This window comes from Eleutherodactylus coqui, chromosome 5, assembly GCF_035609145.1.
Source record: "Eleutherodactylus coqui strain aEleCoq1 chromosome 5, aEleCoq1.hap1, whole genome shotgun sequence".
In the NCBI taxonomy this organism is placed as follows: domain Eukaryota; kingdom Metazoa; phylum Chordata; class Amphibia; order Anura; family Eleutherodactylidae; genus Eleutherodactylus; species Eleutherodactylus coqui.
This window is the reverse complement of record NC_089841.1, coordinates 73,519,183-73,543,694: the sequence shown is the minus strand read 5'-3', so window position 1 is coordinate 73,543,694 and position 24,512 is coordinate 73,519,183.

Sequence of the window (24,512 nt, the reverse complement as noted above, 5' to 3'; positions counted from 1 at the left end):
TGGTAATAAAGACATTATTATGTGTCTAGTCCACTGGTGGAGACTCCGAAATAATCAAGTCTTACAGCACAGTTTTTAGATTAATGACCATGTACACTTTTGCATCCATTTTCTATTGCTCTAGTCGATCTAAAATGTAACAAAAACCTTTGTAATAATCTTTCTGAAATTATTTTACCATTTTGTGTATATAGGTCCTATACAGACCTACACTAAATGGTACGTTTATTAGAGCCCCCATGAAGTAGTCCATTGGACTTCCTTTGACCTTCACTACTGCAGAAATTCATCATGAAAGAAATATTGGGCCATGTGGAAAGGAAGCTTCTGGTAGTTCTATAGATTATGTGGTGGTACAGAAATGCTCTGACCAGCTGACTGGAAGGGTTCATCGATTCATGGTGCTTAAGCCAACTTCTGACGTTCCCATCAGCATGATGCAACAGAAATCTGGATTTATCTGACCAGGTGATGTTTTTCAATTGCTCAGTACTACAACTTTTGCACTCTTTTACCCACTGTAGTCTATTTCTCTTAGACAGCAATGTCTTTCAAACTGGTCGTCTGCTGTTGTAGCCCATGCGTGCTAAGGAATGACGAGTTGTGCATTCGGATACATTAGTTTGATCTCCAAAATTGTATTCACCTGTCATTTGCTTGACTGTGCACTGCCTGTTTCTCTGAGCGATTCTTGACATGTTCCTTCAACCCCTTTTGGCCATTAGTTCTTTCCACCCACAGAAATCCTTTGATGTTTTTCCTTGATCACACCATTTTCGATATATTCTCTATTTCACTGCACAAGAAAACCCCACAAAGTTCGTATTGTATGAAATCCTGGCCCCAGCTAGTCTAGCACTAATGACTTGTTGGGATTCGCTCAGATCATTCAATTTTCCCATCTAATGTGGATTCTCACTGAAACTAATTCTTAGAAAACTTGTCACTTGATTTTATGCTGCACTGTGGGGGTCACAGGTTTAATTTTCATGAAGGGAAGCTCCAATCGTGAAAGGGTCAGTGTCTAATCACGTGACCATTCAGTGTATGTATCTACATGGTTATAGACTTCAAAAAACACCCTGTATATTCTGTACTTCCAGTCCTTTCATTTGCCCCCTACTGCTAACCTACATTCGGTTTGTGTGGAAGGGAGTAGGGCTCTGTTCATATTAGTCTCATACTTATAAGTCTTAGCAGGGCTATAGATCTGTTTTGAAGCTGATAGCGTTGAGTTTCCACCAGGGTTCTATTATTTTGGACAACAAGATCATCATTGCAAATCTAGTGGAGAATGTTTCTGTAATGTGGAATCTGCCATGATTTTTTAAATCTAAAAGCAAAAAAAACTGGCATGATAAGCTCGTGTGCATCAAGTCTTCAAGAGGTTACCCAAGAGAAAAAATTGGGGGAAAAGTTGCTTAACATAATGAAAAAACATAAAAGAAGGCATTCTCACTGGATTCCCCATTGTTCAAGATTGCCGAGTCTCCCATTTCTCTCTACTTCCAACCGCAGCAATGATTACGTCCGGAAATGGGACATGTGCAAATAGTCACCAGTTGAAGTGAGGTGGTGAGTTACTGCAGTGCTCAAGTGTTTCTGCTGTTGGGGAAGTCAATGTTGCAGCAAATGTTAGAGAGCAGCAGAGTACCAGACACTGTTGCAACAGGAGTCGCAGGGAATACGGTGAGGTGAGTATGCCTACCTTTATGTTTTTCCATTATGTTGAGCAGCTTTCCAAATTTACTTTTTGCCTGGGTAACCCACTCAACCCCTTCATGATATAGAATCCTAGAATGGTAGAGTTGGAAGGGACCTCCAGGGTCCTCTGGTCCAACTCCCTGCTCAGTGCAGGATTCACTAAATCATCCCAGAGAGATATTTGTCCAGCCTTTGTTTGAATACTTCCATTGAAGGAGAACTCCCCACCTCCCGTGGTAACCAGTTCCACTCATTGATTACCCTCACTGTCAGAAAGTTTTTCTAATATCTAATTTGTGTCTCCTCCCTTTCAGTTTCATCCCATTGTTTCTAGTCTTTCCTTGTGCCAATGAGAATAGGGCTGATCCCTCTGCACTGTGACAGCCCTTCAAATATTTGTAGACAGCTATTAAGTCTCCTCTCAGTCTTCTCTTCTGCAAGCTAAATATTCCCAGATCCTTTAACCGTTCCTCATAGGACATGATTTGAAGGTTGCTCACCCTGTTGGTAACTCTTCTCTGAACTTTCTCCAGTTTGTCTATGTCTTTTTTAAAGTGGGGTGCCCAGAACTGGACACTTTATTCCAGATGAGGTAGAGGGGGATAATTACCTCATGTGATCTAGATTCTATGCTTCTCTTAATACATCCCAGAATTCTGTTTGCCTTTTTTGCTTCTGCATCACATTGTTGACTCATGTTAAGTCTATGATGTATTACTATACCCAAATCTTTTTCACATGTGCTGCTGCTTAGCCCAATTCCTCCCATTCTGTATGTGTTTTTTTCATTTTTCTTGCCCAGATGTAGGACTTTGCATTTCTGCTTGTTAAATACCATTCTGTTAGTCGCCGCCCACTGTTCAAGCTTTTGTAGATCTTTTTGAATACTCGCTCTCTCTTCCCTAGTGTTAGCTATGCCTCATAGCTTTGTGTCGTCGGCAAATTTGATCGGTTTGCATCAATTTTCTACGCCTGATGATTTATGAAAATGTTGAACAACACTAGGCCTAAGGCAGAGCCTTGTGGTACCCCACTTGATGCATTGTTCCACTTGGATGTGCAGCCATTTATGACCACTCTTTGAGTACGATCACTTAGCCAGTTGAGAATCCACCTAACAGTTGCTTTATCAATCCCATATTTGGTCATTTTTTCAATAAGTATAGTATGAGATACTTTGTCAAATGCTTTACTAAAGTCAAAATATACTATATCCACCACATTTCCCTGATCAACTCAATCAGTGATTCTGTCGTTCTATCATAGAAGGAAATAAGATTTGTCTGCCATGACTTGTTAGTTACAAACCCATGCTGGCTCTGGTTAATTACTCCATTTTTATCCAAGTACTTGCGTACATGCTGTTTGATAATTTGTTCAAAGAGCTTTCCTGGTATAGAAGTCAGGCTTACAGGGTTGTAGTTTCCTGGATCCACCTTCTTCCCTTTTTTGAAGATAGGGACAACATTTGCCATTTTCCAATCTTCTGGGACTTCTCCTGTTCTCCAGGAATTTTCAAAGATTATGGTGAGTGGTTCAGCAATTACCTTCACTTCTTCCTTTAGTATCCTAGAATGTAATTCATCTGGACCTTGAGACTTGAATTCATTTAAGTTAGCTAAGTGTTCCCTCACCATCTCTCTGCTTATAGATAGCCTGCATTCTTTTATTCCCCCAATAGCACAGGGAAGATCAGTTGATGTTACATCTACTTTCTGAAAGAAAACAGATTCAAAATAGGAATTTAAAAGTTTGGCCTATACATCATCATTCTTAACCAATTCACTATTTTCATCTTGTAAGCATCCAATATCATCTTTGACTTTTCTTTTACTTTTGAAATATCCCCCAAATCCATTTTAATTGCTTTTGGCCTCTGTTGCAAGCCACAATTCATTATTAGCTTTAGATATTCCTCCCTCTTTCCATTTGATAAACATATTTTTCTTCGTTTTTAACATGTGTGCAAGTTCTGTGTTCATCCATCCTGGTCTCTTTAAATGCTTCCCATTCTTTTTTCTTTTAGGGATTGTTAAGGATTGTGCTTTGAGAACCTCATTTTGTAATATTCCCCAACCTTCTTGGACATTTCTATCCTTAAGAACATCCAGCTCTTGGATTCTTCCTACCCTCTTTCTGAGTTCATTAAAATCTGCCTTTCTAAAATCCAACATTGAGGTCTGAGTTTTCTCAGGTCATCCTCCCCCTTTTAACCAAAATTCAAGGATAGCATGATCACTGCCTCCTAAGGTCCCAGCCAACCATACTTCCTCAACCATTCCCTCCCTGTTGGTAAGAATTAGGTCCAAGATAGTAGATCCCCTTGTTTTCTATTCTGCCTTTTGGAAGATGAAGTAGGCAGCAAGAGTGGATAAGAATTTGTTGAATCCATTACTTTTACCTGAGAGAGATTCCCAACTAATGTCTGGATAGTTAAAATCTCCCATGTTCACTATGTCATACTTTTTTAGGAGCTTGGCCATCTGATGTAGAAAGACTTCAATATCTTCTGCTTGTCCAGATGGCCTATAGTAAATGCCTACAATGGTGTCCTTTCTGTTGTTCTCTCCTTGTATTCTTACCCAAACAGTTTCTACAGAACTCCCATGCTCTGAAGCTTGAATCTCTGTGGAGATGAATGTTTTCCTAACATACAATGCAATACCTCCTCCCCTTTTTTTAGGGCTGTTTCTTATAATTAAGTTGTATCCTTCAAGCCTTGTATTTCAATCTTGAAGGAATACAAGGCTTACCTTGTATTCCTGTACAAATCTACTATACATGCATGGGGTTTGTATGGAGTGGGTTCAGGAGTTGAGTAAGCTCTGTACGTTGAGGGTGCTGGCTTTAAATTTCATCTGACACCTGCAGTGTCTGGGATCAGCAATAACTCCAGCCTTTAACCCTTGAGATTCAGCAGTCACCATTAGCAGTGATATTCACACTGAACAATCACTGCATTAGAAATATCTATTCAATAATGGATTAGTTCACCTTTTTGGGTGATCCTGCTTTTCAGATGTTGGTAAACAGATTCCACAAGATGACGAATATTCTCTATACTCCACTCAACCCATGCCCGTCAGTTGGTGCTCATTTTTGGATAAATGGGAGCAGAACTCACAGCTCTTCCCAAAAGATGCAGACCCATCCATGCATATGGTTCAGTAGGGAATAGGACTGATCACTCCAAATTACCTTCTGCAAGGTTCATTCACATTTTTCCTGGGCCCATGTAAGTCATTGTGGGTGATGATGCAGGGTCATCAGAGGCACCCTTGTCAGTCTTCAGCTACTGAACATCAGTCGATGCAAGGTACCTCACATGGTCATTGTGGAAATTTGTCCAACCTCCTCACTTTTGTACTGCTGGGTCAGTTGGTTCATTGTGGCATGTCTTTGCTGAGATACCAGATGTGCTACCCAACACTTGCCGCTAGGGTCAACTGCACAAGTCTGCCACTGTGTGAGGTCCTGTCAGATGTCTGTTCATGGTTCAGTCTTGGCACATTCTTGATACAACCAACAAGTGCTATTGTTTCATAAATACTGGCAGCACACCTCTGGACACCAACAACAAACCCAAGGTCACAGACACTGAAGTCACTACATTTACCCATTACTGCAAGATGCTGTCTTCTGCTACACAGAGGAGAAGTCAGCACATTATAGAGCATTGTGATGCGGCCATCACGTGGTAATGCGTTAGTGATTACACAATGCCATGCCACCAGCTGTTTGTAATGCAGTTATCGTTCAGTATAAAAGCCTTTATAGAGGGGATGCCATTCTGTTGCCAAGGCACCTTGGGGCCTAGTGAAAGCTTGCAGGCCTGCCATAGATTTTTTCCATAGGTTGCCATAATAATTGGCAGACAGAAGTATTGCAGTATATTCTACAAGTGATCAGATGATCGCAAGTTCAATTCTCCTAAAGGAACCTAAAAAAGGATAAAAAATAATTTCAAGAATTTTTTTTAATTATTGCAAAAATATTAAAAGATGAAAAAAATATCCTTTCCGAACTTAAACATTAAAAAAGTAAATACATATTTAGTATTGCTGATCTGTACAATTCCAATCTATTAAAATACAGCACTATTTATTTCACATGGTAAACACTGTCAGAGAGAAAAAAGCAGAATGTAAAAATTGCATTTTTTTGTCACCTCATCTGCAAGAAAAAATGTGAATAAAAAGTGATCCAAAAATCGTATGAACCTCAAAATGCCACCGACGGTTACTACAGCTTGCCCTCAAACCAGTCCATCAACAGAAAAGTGATTCAGAAGATGGCACCAAAAAGCAGAAAAAAAGGGATTCTATTTTTTCTTTAATTGTAAATCGGGCAGGACAGCAGCTGTAAAGACTGACAAGAGCAGAGGCTCAAACACTGGCACGGGACACAGCAGGAAAGGTGAGTATATCACTATTTGATATATTAGTGCACGGAGAAGGGGTTATCCCCAGATGTTACAACTCAGAAAACCCCTTTAACATGACATTTCTACTGCACCATGTAGTCATAAAAACAAATCCCCCCAAAATACTCAAATGACTTGTTTCTAATTTTACCTCATTTAGAAATGTTTTAAAGCTTTTCAATGTATTGTATTGTACATAGAAGGGGATGTCCCAAAATCTATTGTTATCCCCTATTCACAAGAAAGGGAATAACTTTAGGATCGTTGAGGTTCTCACTGTTGATTCTCCCACCGACCCTGAAAATGGGAGTACTGTGTCCCCCTCTTCTTGTCACTTTGGGGTCACTTCCCCCATCCACAGTGACAGGCTGAATGGAGCACTGGCCCCGCATGTGTAACCGCCACTCAATTCACTGGAGCTGAGAGAAATTGCAGAGTTCTCCAGCACTCCCATTGAAAGTGAATCGAGTCATGCATATACGACTGCCATTCCATTCAATCTCCTCCTTACCGCAAGAAGTGCAGTTAACCTGCAATGTGGAGAAAGGTGGACACGGGACCCCCATTCTTGGGATTGTTGAGGATCTCAGTGCCAAAACCCCTCCACCAATCTGCGAGTTATCTCCTATCCTGTAGGTAGAGGATAGCATGAGGTTTGAGGATAACCCCTTTAAATGGCATCCTAGAAAAATACAACGTCATGTAAAAAACAAGCCCCATATGGCATGTTGATGGAAAAATAAAAAAGTTATAACTGTTTGAAAGTGGGGAGATGAAATCAAAAACTTAAAAAATGAAAGCTGGTCGTGTCCTCAAGGGATTGATATACCGTACTTGGGCAAGCATAAGCAGAATACAAAATGTACTCTAGTAGTGTTTTCCTAAATGATATCCCACTGGATGTAGAGAGCTCTGCCGCCAGATGCGTGAATTCCTCTTCGCCTTCATTGGTACTGAAATAATATTCTCTAAATTATATCTATTTTGCCTATTTCATGTTTTGTGCATAATCGCTTGCTATGTGATCCAAGATGTCAGGATTGAGATTTTAATAAAATATTCAATTCCCCATTCAAGCATAACGTTGGGAGGATTGTGTATGGTGAGTTGCCCACTTCCCCTGTACATATCAAATTCGTTTCCATACCCGTCCCACACACATTTCAGAGCCAATAGATGCTCTTCCCTGCACTCCATAATAACATACAGAAGTGTTTTACCCTTGTGTGCAGATGATTTTACAGAGTCAATGATGGTGGTAATTGTTTATGTATAATAAAGACTTGTAGCCTCAGTGGTAAGCTCCGATTGCTATATGTTACCCTATTATCCTCCGTCCGATTATCCCCATCCTACACACGCTGACACCGTTCCAGGATAGAATGTGGGGGATTTATATTCCCCTTCCAGAATGTTAGACAACTTAAAGAAATAGTAGAAACATAAAAAGTACAATGTCTGGCGGGGCTTCCGTCATTCTATTATTATATTGTACCACACTGTTATATTATTTTTCTCTACTGAGAAGTTATTTTCCCGTTTTCTTTGCAGTGACATATTATATAGCAATACATTTTTCTTCTATGTAGTGATTTAACAGACTCTTAAAGGGGTATTCCCATCATAATACACTATCCTACCAAACGTATTTGGAGACCCTTATCAGTAGGATGGATCATGTCTTATTAGCTTGTCATTTGTCCTAAGCCATGCTGCGTAAGATGTAGACCCTTAGAGGTGTCAGACATAGTTTGTGACGGGAAATGCATGTTATTGGATATATGTGTTATGCCACTGCATACAAGCCAACCATCATGAAGTGCAATTCATCTGCCCGTCTGCAGTGGTGCAAGAAGCATCATCATTGAAAGAACGTTCAATGGAGTGACGAATAACACTACTCCATCTTCAAATCAGATGGACGTACCTGACGTGGATGCCTGGGGAATGCCCTCTGCTGGAGTGTGTTGTGTCAATTAAGTATGGCACAAGTTCCATTGTATCCAATGCCAATAGGGCCAAAGAAGGCAACACTTAGTATTAACATATGTAAATAAATACTACTTTAGATTTTTGTTCAGGTACCCAATTACATTTGGTTAGGATAGTATATGTTTTAGCCTATCATTAGGATAAGTCGTAAGATTAAAGGGGTGTTCCCAGAATCAAAAGTCATACCCTATTCACAGCATAGGAAATAGCGTTCTGATTGGTTAGGGCTCCAGCAGTTGGACCCTCACCGAACAGGAAATTTTCCCTTATTTTGATAAGCATAAAAATAGTCAAGAATGTCTCTTTCTGGCACTCCTACTGAAATAAATGAAGCAGCGGAGCTTATGTGCAGCCACTCTTGCATTCATTACTAGATGCTCCACACCATTGTTCTCAAGATCAGTGGGGCTCCCAGGGTTGGATCCCTACCAATCCTCAAGTTATTCCCTATCCTGCTAATAGGAAAAAACTTGTGATTCTGGAAAGGGACTTGAACCTGTGATCATATGATCACTCAATACATTGCAGTACTTCAGTACTGCAATGCATTATCACTAATAAAAGCGATCATAGGCCATAGCAGTCCAGCTGCCATGTCAACCCATCGGCCCTCCACAATTGCATTGTGATTAGCTGATGACATCACAGAAGGAGAGCCCTTCCTCTATGAACCCTTTACACACTGCGATCAACAATTATTGTGGCATGTAAGGGGTTAACAGTGGGGATCTCTGTTTTCCCTGCTGGACAGCTGTTTGTACACCAAGTTAACTTCTGCAGGAATCAGACAGCTCCATTCCAACTGCAGTGGTGAGGATTGGTATTACAAAGTTCCCATTTGTGTGTAATACCAAGCCAGGAATAGCTGTGGCAAAAATGTTTCAAGTAACAACTTTTTTGTATTTTTTGTAATTCTACAGTACAATATTATTTTTTGTATATAACTTAAAAAGCAAAAATTCTAAATTGGGGCAAAACTCCAAGAAAAATATCATATATTGCTGTTTTAGATTTTGGTGCATTTTAGAAAACTTGTGAAAGAAGCCTTAGGGCTCAGTCACACGGGCGTTTGTATGCACGTCTCTCAGTTGCGTTTGCCGGCAGCATCTAAATAGAAACAATGCTTTTCAATGGGAGCAGGCACATGTGCGAATTTTACAAACGCACGCAGCAAAAATTATAGGACACCGGTTCACAGAATGCATGTAACTGCGTAAAAACCAGTGTTCTATATATGTGAAACCCCTGGATGCTGTCGTATCAAGGAGTTTCACCTTGTGCTCAATGGGGCCAGCGGCAGCAGCACCGACCCCATTGAGAACATATAGTGTAGATTGCGCTCCTCTGCAACAGCTGTAACAGCTGTGGCAGAGAGCGATGTTCTCCCATTGAAAGCAATGGGCTGCCTACAAGCACTGCAGTGATTTTCGTGGAAGAGCTTAAAATATAAGCCCTTCCCTGAAAATCAATTAAAAAAATGTATACTCACCTCGTTGAGGCTGCTGGGGCTCAGCCGCATCCAGCCGGCTCTTCCCCTGCACTGTTCTGAGGATTTTTCAGCAGGCGAAGATTTAAAATCCTCGCCTGCTGAAAGGGTTGCCTCTGATTGGCTGAGCACTGTGACCAATCAGAGGCAGCTCTCAGCTATTGAATGACAGTTGAGAGCTGCCTGTGATTGGTCCCTGCGTTCAGCTAATCAGAGGCAGCACTCACCCATTCATGAATTTTCAGAGAAGGGCTTATATTTTAATATATTATATATGTATTGCCAGCTCCATTGATTTCAATAGGAGAACACCACTCTCCTCTGCCACAGCTGTGACAGCTGTGGTAGAGCATTTCTTCATCTCTGCGGGGAGTCCCATTTTCACTAGACACTGTGACAATGCTGTCACAGTGTCCAATGACAATGGGACTCCCCGCGGAGATGAAGAAATCCTCTGCCACAGCTGTAACAGCTTGTTTGTGTGTCAAAACGCCCCTGTGACTGAGCCCTTAGGTTGCAAGCAAAATACGGAAATGTCAATGAACCCATTGAAATCAGTGGGTTCTACTCTGTGTATTAGGTGCACAAAATTTTCTGCATGCAAATACGCCCGTGTGAAGGAGGACTTAGAGTGGTTTCACACAGGCAAGAAAATCGCCCGATTTTCACCTGATGCGAGATTTAGTAAAAAAGCAGATTATGAAACCAATGATTTTCAATGGTTTCCTTGCGATTAGCGATGTTTTCACTTATACGCTGTTGAGACAACGGAAAATCGCAGTATGCTCTTCCTGCGATGTGGGATTTTTTTTATCTCCCATGTTTCCCTATGGAGCCTACTTTTTATCCCATCGCAATGCAACAAACTTGCGTTGTAATGCGATAATAACATTTAAAAAGTCCTATTGACTTGCACAAAAAAAAATCACGGCAAAATCGTGCGATACAGAACGCACAAGTAAATCGCAAACGTAGCGATGATTTTGGGAGAAAAAGCAGCACTGACATAAATCACGGAGAAAAAAACGCCATTTTGCTGTAGCCTTAAAGGCTACTCAGATCTTCTGCAAATTCGCCTGCGGGCTCTGCATAAGGTCTCCTTCCCAGGGATGTAGGTATGTGCTTGTACAGGCACCTGAGTGCAAGGCACTTGCGCCATGGATGAGGCAGTTTTGCTTGCATATTGGTACATATTACTGTACTTTTTGTGTTCGCAGGACTTGTTAGCATGGGCGCAGGACAAACCCACACCATGATTTAAAAGGCTATTAAGCCTATTGAGGTTCAGGTGTGGGTTTTTTTTTTTTTGCACAGAATTGTGCAGCATATTGCGCATTTGTGCAATTCCCATAGACTTCTATGGGGGCCTTTGGAGTGCAAATGCACACAAAAATAGGGGTGTTGCACCACCCTTGTACCCCTATGCGGCCAATTATTGTCCCCACTTCCACCCCTGTCTATCTGGCCCAAATACTCGTCTTCAAATACACTATAAACATCAGAACCCATTCAATGACTAAATCATACGCCAGTCACTGTCAGGCTGTGGCCCCGTATCATAAGAAGCAGTTTACACTCAACATTCGGCTCCTCTTTCACAACCAGAACTCTTGGCTGTGTATTTGTTTTGCTCGATATCCAAATTTTATGAGCTGTCTCCTGCTTTCTGCCAAATCTCTATCATTTACTATAGCTTTTATCTAAGGGCTTCTTCACACGACCAGGAGTGTAACTATAGGGCATGCAGAGGATGCGGTTGCACCCGAGCCCAGGAGTCTTGGGGGGCCCGTATAGAGAGCCCAGTACTTTGAATAAAGCATTATATTTTGGGACTCTATTACAGATTTTGCATTGGGCCCAGAAGCTTCAAGTTACGTCTCTGTGTAGTGGCCCAGAACCAGTGGGGCCCCTCCATAATGTTATATGTCTGTCTCGTGTCATTGTATTGTCAGTGACTTAATTGTAGTGTGCATTTGGTATGTGTATTGCATCTCTGCAGCATTGAATGGGTTAATGTCTGGGTTATGTCTAGAAAATGTATCTTGTTGTATGTCATGTGACCTTGTGATATATATGTGTTTGCAAGTGGGTCTTCGTTAGTCTATGCTACAGAGTAGTCGTAGTGGTCTTCTTGAAGGAGTGCTTGCAAAGAGTATTAGTTAACCAGTCTGTGCGTGGAGAATGGAGGAAGTGGAGCGATTCCCTTCTGTTTAGCCTGGGCCTACCCTACCCAGGATGTGCTGGTGCTACCACTAAGCACTGAGAGAGAGAGAGAGAAGGATCGCTGCTTAAGAGAGAAAGGCACCAGAAGCATGAGTGTTGACCGGTAGAGTGTTGGAAGGAGAAAGAGAGTCGCCGGGAGCGGGATCACACAGATAGCTAGGACGGTGGATTGTCCGGATTACCCCGAGAAGTCCTACCTGTTACACCACCTTCTAGAACGTATACTTTGTGCCCGACAACTTGTGCTGAGGCTGCAGTAAACGGATATTACCGACTGTTCCTGGTTTGTCCAGAAGGTATCGCTGTGTGTAGACTAAGTTAATTTCCTTCACTGAGCTTCACCTCAGAGGACGGAACGGTGGTGTCATGAGTGACAAGATGATGGCAGGTAACCTCTGGTTACACTTTGCCTGTGAACTCAGCCAGCAGTAACTTGAACGGGTCCTCAGCGGCCCCCGGGGAGGAGATGGGAGCACCACCATGACAAGGCCCCTTATCTACCCAGCCATCTCCTCAGCTGTGGGCCCGCTCCTCGGACGCTGCATCTGCACATGACCACATTTGCGCATGTTTTTGTGCACATAAAAGATATTAGAACCTGTTGATGTCAATGGATTCTTTCTCATGACCATGTTTCACGTATGTATTTTGTGCACGCTAAGTAGTAGGTGCTTCTCTACTCTCCATCTATAGAAGGTGCACAAATGTGCGCTCAATATGGAAGCAAATGCTCAATACGGTGCACAATTCTGTGAAACTAAGAACACATCTGGACCTCACTAAGCTAAATAGCCTTTCCATCCATGGAAAGGGTATGTCAAGCGTACATGTGAACTGGCCCTACATGTGCAAAAAGTACAGTACTATGTGCAGACATGTGCGCACATCAACCTTGTTCATTGCACAACTACATTGCGCTGAGGCAAGCATATTTGTGCAAACGCTTGTATGAAGCCGCCCTAAGAATGAGCACAGCTATCAGTTATAGGCAGGTGTTAAGCACATTGCAGATCTGTGTGCATGGAGTTATATGCAGGGTCAGCCTTAGCCATGCACCACCTATCGATTCCCCCATCATGTACCATATGGTGGCCAAATAATACAACCAAATAACACAATCCAATGATAAATTAGCCCAAAAACCATTGGTGTAAACTATTGGGGCAATACTCCTTCCTCCGCAGATGACAGCAGGAATTCCCTCAGAGAGTTTACATGTACACCTCCAGTCCTCTGAGGAAGAGGCTATGGGACTTGAAACCCATTAGGGCTGTACTAAATTAAGAGGATTAAATGTTTTGCTCTTGATGAACTCTTGATTTCTATCAAATAAAGTTGCACCACATTGCATGGTTTTTGACCGACTTCCTTGTATAAGTCTTCTTATCACTAGTCATACCATTTTCGATGACGCAAGTCTTGGGACAGCAGCATTATACCACTATGGATAGGATTTTCTTCAATTTACAGTCCATAGGAGCCAACAGACAGAAGTAATCACGAAGACCTGGCGTCACTCCTAGGAGGTACAATGCCTGATTTCTTCATGACATATAGGTCTTTGCAATCACAAACAAGGGAATATACCAGAGTCTCATGCAGCCTCCTTTCTATAAGCCTTTTCTCTTCTTCAGTACTGATTTTGGCCGATCAAAACCCCTCGAATCAGACATTAGGTGGACTTTGGCTCTGTCATTTATAAGGGCACTACACCTGGCACTTATGGAGATATTACAGCTGGCACTTACGAGGTTATGTGTGGGGGCCATTCAAACTGGCACTTATGGGGACACAGGATATGGCACAGGATAGGGAATAACGTGCTGATTGATGGTTTTCTCACCACTGAGACCCCTGCTGATTTCTAGAACAAGAGTCCTGTCTTGCTTTTTGTCTTGAGCTATCTCTGATCAAGGCTGTTGTGAGCGAGTGTTGGCTGTCAAATATGGATGATACCCACTATGTTAACCCTTCAAATGCTGTGATTGGCTTAGTCAGGAATCGAAATGGGGATCTCCTGCGCTCCAGTCAGTAGCTCTCATTGCAGAGCAATCCAGCCTGTGGACAGTTCCCTTGCATGACTCTCAACCTTGTTTCCTGATCCCAGTTATCTAGTTCCTGCCTCCCGGTGCTGACCCCACCTCTGTTCCTGATAAGGCTCATTATAAAAGCCTGACCCTGCCACTGCACCAGCATGTGATTATTGTGCTCCAAGCCTTAATCAAGCTCCAGTTCTACTTGCTCCTCTACAATTCTACTGAGACCTTCTGATACCAACCCCTGGCTTCCCTTCTGACTACTCTCCAGACCTGCCGCTACTACACCTGGGGCTTCAATTTAGTGCTAGAATCTGCTTCAGGCTTTCCAGACTCCCAAAAATGCTCTCCCGTGATGAGATCAGTAGGTGCTGTCTGGGTGTCATGGGAGTCTAGGGCCTTCTGAGTGCATACAGGGCTGCCATGAGTGAGCGCCTGTCAGAACACCTGTCACAATAAATAATAATGTAATACTAGGATTGCATTATACTACATTAGTTATCAGACAATTGCAAGTTCAGATCCCCTATGGGAAGTAAAAGAAACACTAATGAGTAAATTACACTTTTTCTAATTACTGTAAAGCATACTAGAAGTAAAAAAAACCTTTTCCCAATCATCAAAAAAACAAAACAAACGAAAACTTGGTATTGCTGTGCTCGTAAAAGTCACATTTATTAGAATTTCACATTATTAATCCTGCACAGTGAACACTGTCAGAAATAAACAGTAAGCAGTGCCAGAATTGTGCTTTTTTGGTCATCCTGGCTCCAAGAAATAAATTGAATTAAAAGTAATAAAAAAGGTGTATGTACTCTAAAATGATATCAATAAAAAGTACAGGAATTGAATCAATCTATCCATCCATCCAGGGGTGTACTGGCCATAGAATTCACTGGGAAAACTCCCGGTGGGCTGGTTGGGTTCTGGGGCTGATGCAGGGGCTAAAACTTTTTTTCCGAAAAAGTGAAATTAAAAAATAAAACACATATACTCACCTCCATCTCTCCTCCAGGTTCCTGGCCTCAGCGTTGGTGAGACCGAGGACTGGCTATAGCAATTAGGTGATCGCTATATGCAGAATTTGGCATGGGTCCCTTGCGGCACAGACAGCAGAGGCCAGGAGCTGGGAGGAAAGATGAATGTGAGTATATGTGTTTTTTTTAGATGCAGGGAAGGGGGGGGCTAAGGGACATTATTATTACCAAAAAGGGACAAGAGAGGCATTTATTCTATAAGAGGGTCAGAAAGGGGATTATTAGTAAACAGAGTGCCGGGAGGGACATTATTACTTAAAGGGGTTGTCTCGCGAAAGCAAGTGGGGTTAAGTACTTCTGTATGGCCATATTAATGCACTTTGTAATATACATCGTGCATTAAATATGAGCCATACAGAAGTTATTCACTTACCTGCTCTGTTGCTGGCGTCCCCGTCTCCATGGCTCCGTCTAATTTCGGTGTCTTCTTGCTTTTTTAGACGCGCTTGCGCAGATGGGTATTCTCGCTTCGGCTCGGCTCGGTAGCAGCGGCGTTTTGGCTCCGCCCCCTTGCACGCGTCATCGCGTAGCTCCGCCCCGTCACATGTGCCGATTCCAGCCTCCTGATTGGCAAGAAGACACCGAAATTAGACGGAGACATGGAGACGGGGACGCCAGCAACGGAGCAGGTAAGTGAATAACTTCTGTATGGCTCATATTTAATGCACGATGTATATTACAAAGTGCATTAATATGGCCATACAGAAGTACTTAACCCCACTTGCTTTCGCGAGACAACCCCTTTAAAGTGGGTTGTCTGCCCATTTTGTCAGCATCAGTTGTTGTTTGACGGGGGTTTGCCGCTTGGCACTCCTTCCATCATCTGATATTCCAGCCTGCTGTCCAGTGCAGCAGGCTAGATGTTGTCATTAAGGCCTTGTTCACTAGGGCAACATTAAGGCCTCGTTCACATCGCTGGTCCAGTGACATCGCCGCGACTTATCGCGGTGATACCACGACTTTGTAGCGCTACAAAGTCACATGTGGTGCTAAAAAGTCGCACGACTTTGTAGCACCACATGCGAGGATTTTCGGGGGAGGCTTGAAACATAAGCCCTTCCCCTAAATAAGCTGTAGCTAATTAAGAAAAAAAAACAAAACACTCATACATCACCTGTCCCGCGCTGTCAGCCTGTTCTCTTCTGGCCGGCAGTGATCTTCTCCTCTTCAAAAATCCCCGCCTCCTGTAAGAGCTGGCTGTGATTGGCTGACGCTTAGCCAATCATAGCTAGCGCTCAATGAATGGCAGTGATTGAACCAATCACAGCCATTCATCGAGTGCTGCCTGTGATTGGCTAAGCGTCAGCCAATCACAGCCAACACTCAATGAATGGCTGTGATTGGTTCAATCACTGCCATTCATCAAGCGCTGGCTGTGATTGGCTGATGCTTAGCTAATCACAGCCAACGCTTTAAGGAGGTGGGGATTTTTGAATCCCCGGCCAGAAGAGGAGAAGATCACTGCCAGGGACCCGGGGAGAAAAGGCGGCCAAGCTGACAGCGTGGGACAGGTAATGTATGAGTACTTTTTTTTTTTTTTTCTTGCAGCCACAGCTTTGATTAGGGCTTTGACAGTAGGATTTCCTATTGTCAAGTTTGCATCGCATCGCACGAAAATCGCGTTTTCGTGTGATGCAACAGAGAGGAAGGCTCCATAGGGAAACATGGGCTACAAAACCTCATGAGTCGTGTGCATATAGCGGGGTGCATGAAGTTTTTGTGGCGTTTTGTAGCATGCTACAAAACATTCCATGTGTGAAGTAGCCCATAGGAAAGCATGGGCTTCTCATACATGCGATTTGTAGCATTGTAGCAATGCTACAAAATCGCACGATTTTGTTGCCCGTGTGAACGAGGCCTAATGGACAGACGAGTAAGTGTGTTTGTTGGCTTCACTTCAAATCAATGGGAGAGCCTCATTGCTTCCCCACTTTCTGATTCTCTTATGGGCATGGCATCACATTCAGTTCTGACAAGGAGAAGAGCAGGTAGTGTCATAGCAGTGCAGCTCTCTCATTGATTTCAATCGGAGTGAGGATGACATTTCCTCCCCCATCTACTTATGACAACAGGCCATATGTTTAGCTGGTGATTAGGGGTCCTGAAATCTCAGTGGTGAGACCCCCACTAATCAGCAAGTCATCCCCTATCTTGTGGATAGGAGAACTTGCAATTTTTGTACAACCCCTTTAAGAATAACATAGATAAATGCAGTGATGGGTTTTCAAGATTTCTAACACTCCACAAGAAACAGACGGTGTTCGACAATTGCCAGCCAAACATTTAGCATATGAGCCAGGCAGAGCTGGCAGAAGTTTCCACTGCTGTCCCCATAAGTGCCAGTTTGAATGGCCCCCACACATAACCCCATGAGTGCCAGCTGCAATATCTCCATAAGTGCCAGGTGCAGTGCCCTTATAAATAACAGAGCAGAGCCAGAGTCCACCTAACATCTTAATTTGAGGGGTTCTGACCAGCCAAAATCAGTAGTGAAAAGCTTATAGAAAGGAAGCCGCGTGAGACTCCGATACAGCTATCCATCTAATTCAAGTTCAAAGTAGTTTTATTGGCAGGATCAGCATTGCCAAAGAAGGTTGGAAATAAGTGATTGTGGTTTGGGGACTCCATCCATTCATCTATCTATCTATCTCATATCTGCCTACCTCGTATCTATCTATCTGTCTATCTTATATCTGTCTACCTTTTATCTATCTGTCTATCTACTTCATATCTATCTATATCCATCTCGCTCTCTATCCATCTCTATATCTATTTATCTATCTCTCTGTCTATCTCATATCTATCTATCTGTCTATCTATCTATCTCTCATTTCTGCCTACCTCATATCTATCATTCTATCTATCTATCTAGCTATGTATCTATCTATCTATCTCATATATATGAATCTCATATCTATCAATCTCATATCTATCTATCTATCAATCTATCTCATATATATCAATCTCCTATCTATCTCCTATCTATCTATCTATCCATCAATCTCATATCTATCTATCAATCTCATATCTATCAACATATCTCATTTCTGCCTACCTCATATCTATCCATCTCATATCTGTCTCTTTCTATCTATCTATCTCATATATATCAATCTCATATCTATCTATCTATCTATCAATCTCATATCTATCTACCTATCTATCAATCTCATATCTATCTATCTATGTATCTATGTATCTCATTTCTGCCTACCTCATAGCTATCTATCCATCTATCTATCTCATATCTGTCTCTTTCTATCTATCTATCTATCTATCTCATATCTGCCTATCTCATATCTATCTATCTATATCCATCTCTATATCTATTTATCTATCTCTCTGTCTATCTCATATCTATCTGTCTGTCTATCTATCTCTCATTTCTGCCTACCTCATATCTATCTTTCTATCTATCTATCTATCTCATATATATCAATCTCATATCTATCAATCTCATATCTATCTATCTATGTATCTATGTATCTCATTTCTGCCTACCTCATAGCTATCTATCTATCCATCTATCTCATATCTGTCTCTTTCTATCTATCTATCTCATATCTGCCTATCTCATATCTATCTATCTATACCCATCTCGCTCTCTATCCATCTCTATATCTATTTATCTATCTCTCTGTCTATCTCATATCTATCTGTCTGTCTATCTATCTCTCATTTCTGCCTACCTCATATCTATCTATCTATCTATCTATCTATCTCATATTTGTCTCTTTCTATCTATCTATCTATATCAATCTCATATCTATCTATCTCATATCTATCTTTCTATCTCCTATCTATCTATCTCATTTCTGCCTACCTCATATCTATCTATCCATCTATCTCATATCTGTCTCTTTCTATCTATCTATCTATCTATCTATCTATCTATCTATCTATCTATCTATCTATCTATCTTATATCTGCTTACCTCATAACTATCTATCTGTCTATCTTATATCTGTCTACCTTTTATCTATCTGTCTATCTACCTCATATCTATCTATCTACATCCATCTCGCTCTCTATCCATCTCTATATCTATTTATCTCTCTCTGTCTATCTCATATCTATCTATCTGTCTATCTATCTATATCATATATATCAATCTCATATCTATCTATCTATCTATCTATCTATCTATCTATCTATCTATCTATCTATCAATCTCATATCTATCTGTCTATCAATCTCATATCTATATCTATCTATCTATCTATCTCATATCTATCTATCTATACCCATCTCGCTCTCTATCCATCTCTATATCTATTTATCTATCTCTCTGTCTATCTCATATCTATCTATCTATCTATCTATCTATCAATCTCTCATTTCTGCCTACCTCATATCTATCATTCTATCTATCTATATCAATCTCATATCTATCTATCTATCTATCTATCTATCTATCTATCTATCTATCTATCTATCTCATATCTATCTATTTATCTATCTCATATCTATCAATCTCATATCTATCTATCTCCTATCTATCTATCTATCTATCTATCTATCTATCTCATTTCTGCCTACCTCATATCTATCATTCTATCCATCCATCTATCTATCTCATATCTGTCTCTTTCTATCTATCTATCTATCTATCTATCTCATATCTGCCTGCCTCGTATCTATCTATCTGTCTATCTTATATCTGTCTACCTTTTATCTATCTGTCTATCTATCTCATATCTATCTACATCCATCTCGCTCTCTATCCATCTCTATATTTATTTATCTCTCTCTCTCTGTCTATCTCATATCTATCTATCTGTCTATCTATCTCTCATTTCTGCCTACTTCATATCTATCATTCTATCTATCTATCTAGCTATGTATCTATCTATCTATCTATCTCATATATATGAATCTCATATCTATCAATCTCATATCTATCTATCTATCAATCTCATATCTATCTATCAATCTCATATCTATCTTTCTATCTCCTATCTATCTATCTCATTTCTGCCTACCTCATATCTATCTATCCATCTATCTATCTCATATCTGTCTATCTATCTATCTATCTATCTATCTTATATCTGCCTACCTCGTATCTATCTATCTGTCTATCTTATATCTGTCTACCTTTTATCTATCTGTCTATCTATCTCATATCTATCTATCTACATCCATCTCGCTCTCTATCCATCTCTATATCTATTTATCTCTCTCTGTCTATCTCATATCTATCTATCTGTCTGTCTATCTGTCTGTCTGTCTATCTATCTCTCATTTCTGTCTACCTCATATCTATCATTCTGTCTATCTATCTATCTCATATATATCAATCTCATATCTATCTATCAATCTCATATCTATCTGTCTATCAATCTCATATCTATCTATCTATCTATCTCATATCTATCTATCTATACCAATCTCGCTCTCTATCCATCTCTATATCTATTTATCTATCTCTCTGTCTATCTCATATCTATCTATCTATCTCTCATTTCTGCCTACCTCATATCTATCATTCTGTCTATCTATATCAATCTCATATCTATCTATCTATCTATCTATCTATCTATCTATCTATCTATCTATCTATCTCATATCTATCTATTTATCTATCTCATATCTATCAATCTCATATCTATCTATCTATCTCCTATCTATCTATCTATCTATCTCATTTCTGCCTACCTCATATCTATCTATCTATCCATCCATCTATCTATCTCATATCTGTCTCTTTCTATCTATCTATCTATCTATCTATCTATCTATCTATCTCATATCTGCCTGCCTCGTATCTATCTATCTGTCTATCTTATATCTGTCTACTTTTTATCTATCTGTCTATCTATCTCATATCTATCTACATCCATCTCGCTCTCTATCCATCTCTAGATCTATTTATCTCTCTCTCTCTGTCTATCTCATAACTATCTATCTGTCTATCTATCTGTCTGTCTATCTATCTCTCATTTCTGCCTACCTCATATCTATCATTCTATCTATCTATCTATCTATCTATCTCATATATATGAATCTCATATCTATCAATCTCATATCTATCTATCTATCAATCTCATATCTATCTATCAATCTCATATCTATCTCATATCTATCTATCTATATCCATCTCGCTCTCTATCCATCTCTATATCTATTTATCTATCTCTCTGTCTATCTCATATATATCTATCTGTCTATCTATCTCTCATTTCTGCCTACCTCATATCTATCTTTCTATCTATCTATCTATCTATCTCATATATATCAATCTCATATCTATCTGTCTATCTATCTCATATCTATCTACATCCATCTTGCTCTCTATCCATCTCTATATCTATTTATCTCTCTCTGTCTATCTCATATCTATCTATCTGTCTGTCTATCTATCTCTCATTTCTGCCTACCTCATATCTATCATTCTATCTATCTATCTATCTATCTCATATATATGAATCTCATATCTATCGATCTCATATCTATCAATCAATCTCATATCTATCTATCTATCAATCTCATATCTATGTATCTATCTCATATCTATCTATCTATATCCATCTCGCTCTCTATCCATCTCTATATCTATTTATCTATCTTTCTGTCTATCTCATATATATCTGTCTGTCTATCTATCTCTCATTTCTGCCTACCTCATATCTATCTTTCTATCTATCTATCTCTCATTTCTGCCTACCTCATATCTATCTATCTATCTATCTCATATCTGCCTACCTCGTATCTATCTATCTATCTATCTCATATCTATCTATCTATCTATCTCATATCTGCCTACCTCGTATCTATCTATCTATCTCATATCTATCTATCTATCTATCTATCTATCTATCTATCTATCTATCTATCTATCTCATTTCTGCCTACCTCATATCTATCTATCTATCTAATCTCATATCTATCTATCTATCTATCTATTTATCTCATATCTGTCTCTTTCTATCTATCTCTCTTTCTATCCACATATTACAAACACAATTAGTGAACAAACAGGTTGTACATTTTTTGCAAATCCCACCAAAATAGGAGCTCATTTTAATAAGTCCTTATTAGATAATAGTGTTACGTACAGTGTTTTAAGTTTCTAGATTTCCGCCGCCCTATGAAGTATTTGCTTATGTTGTGCAACTTTTATTGCTATTCATAAATAAATCCTTCTTCTTTTAACATGGACAATTGCCTGGAATCCCCCATTTAGTTTATATCTCTGGCTGGTTGTAGGTTCACTGTGAACTCATAAAAGTGTGACATTGCCATCTAGTGGAGGTGCCTACACTATAGAGGTGTCTGTTTTACCGGCGAGAACATACAAGTGTTTTGGAGGGGTCACCTTTCCCTAGATACATTGATCTTGACATGACGATGGAAATGTCTAACTGCTGCATTTTACTTGAAGTATTAGCATCATAAATTAACAATGCAACGTGATAAAATTGCAAATAGTGAAAAGGCAAAGCAACCAGATCTATCTATATATAGACATACAGTACAGTATGTACAAACACTTTGAAATTTCAACTATGCACCATGCTTGGAACCAGTCTCACGTCAGGCTATAAATTCTGGACTGCTGATAGTTAGTAAAATACTTTAAAATATTGTTCAAGACTTTTAAAGGGCCAGCACATGTATCCAGCTAGCAAGTCCAGACAGCGCTCTGTTTTTTAAATGAAGCCTCCCCCACTGCAGGGTGTCTGAGCAATTGGTCACATATAATTCTGCATAGGTGCTATTGTATACTGACAGATTCCTAGTTTCCCGTGTCTGATTCAGTCAGCTTTTCCATTATTTCCTGTCCTGACCTCGGCTTGTACTCTGACCACATTATATCTGTTTGCTGCCTGCCCTGACCTTCTGCCTGTCACTTTCTTATGCAAGAACTCTGCCAGTCCTGACCTTTGCTTCTTTTATTGACTAGATCTATGTCTGCTTTCCCAATACTGTGCTGTTGTGCTCCTGACATGTCTGCATCAGATTCCACTGAACTAAGATAGATTTTCAGTAATGACGCGGGGGCTCTTGCAGCGAAGACCATATCCCAGTTGGAGGGGTTAAAGAGTGAAAACCAGGAGAACCCTAAGTGATGCCCTCAGGAATATCCCTAAGCCCAATGGATCAGTGGCATGCTGGGACCCCGATACAATGCCATATAGTGCCCTAATAATACTGCTATGCACTGCCTAATTAATAGTGTTGTACAATGCTCATATAATGGTGCCAAGGTATTCAATTCAGGCATCAAAGGCTGACAAACTATTCTGTGAATCATTCTGATGGGAGTGCTGAAGACCCCAGGGCATTTGCTCCTTTGTCTAGCATTAAAGGGGTTGTACCAAGTTATCCCCTATCCCTGATCTCAAAAATGAGGGTCTCGTGTCTCTTCGTCCTCATCACTGAGACCCCCATGGTGACAGGAAAGCAGGACATGGGAGTCCCGTTCTCAAGATCGGTGAGGGTCTTAGCAGAGAGGATAGGGAATAACTTGAAGTTCTGGTACATCCCCTTTAAAGGGGTTATCTAGGACTTCTAATATTGATGACCTATCCCCACGTGTGCACTCAGCGCTTCATACTTTTTATTGGGGCTGACGGAATTACCCTTGTATCTCTGCAGTCCTATGAAAGTGAATGGAGGGCTGGTGCACTTGCAGGACCAGGGCTTCATTCAGTCTCCTCCTCACTTCTATGGCTTAATAACAGCGCAGTGAGGAGGACGGTAGAGATGGGAATTCAATTCTTGGGATCAGCAGGGATCTCAGCATTAAGATCAGCATCGATCTGCAAGTTATTTCCCTATCCTATGGATGGGGAATAACTTGACATTCCGGTACAAACCCTTTAACTAAATAAGTTTCGAACAAAAGTAAATTAAGTCTCCTGATAAATCTTTCATTATTTGTTTTTTTTTTTTAGAAAAGGATATAAAAATATGTTCTTGAATCTAAATTGATTTATGGGTCTGGTGTGGGGTCTGAATTTATTTTGGGTTCTAGTTTGAGGTCTAAACTAATATTAGAATGTGGTGTGATGACTATATAGGTGTCTGGTGTGGGATCTGAAGTTATTTAACACCTTTCTACACCATGCCTAATTGTATGGTGTGGATAGCACCACAGTATACTATTACAGCAGGAGGCAGGATCTAATAAGGTGCCTCTTACTTTAACATTAACAGGTATAATACACTGCATTACAGGAGTATTGTGCTCATTATTAAAGTGATTAAAGAATCAAATGGTAAAGACCCCATGGAGGAAAAAAAAGAGTGAAAAGAAAAATATTATATAAAAAAATAAAGACATTTGATATACAGTAGTTGTAATCATAACAACCTGCAAAAATTAAGTTGACATATTATTTATACTGCACTGTAGATGTTCTCCAAAATGATATAAATGAAAACTAAAGCTCATCCTGCAAAAAACAAGACTCAGGGCTTATTCAGACAGGCGTATATCGGCCAGGTTTTCGTTGTCCCTCTCTGCAGGGGGAGGAGGCGGGACAGGACAGGAGCAGTGCAATGAGCTCCTGCCCCCTCTCTGCCCTGTCTCCGCCCTTTCTCCGTCTCCGCTGCGGCCCTCGGCACTGTTTGAAATGGGAGAGGCGGGATGGGGCGGATCTAAG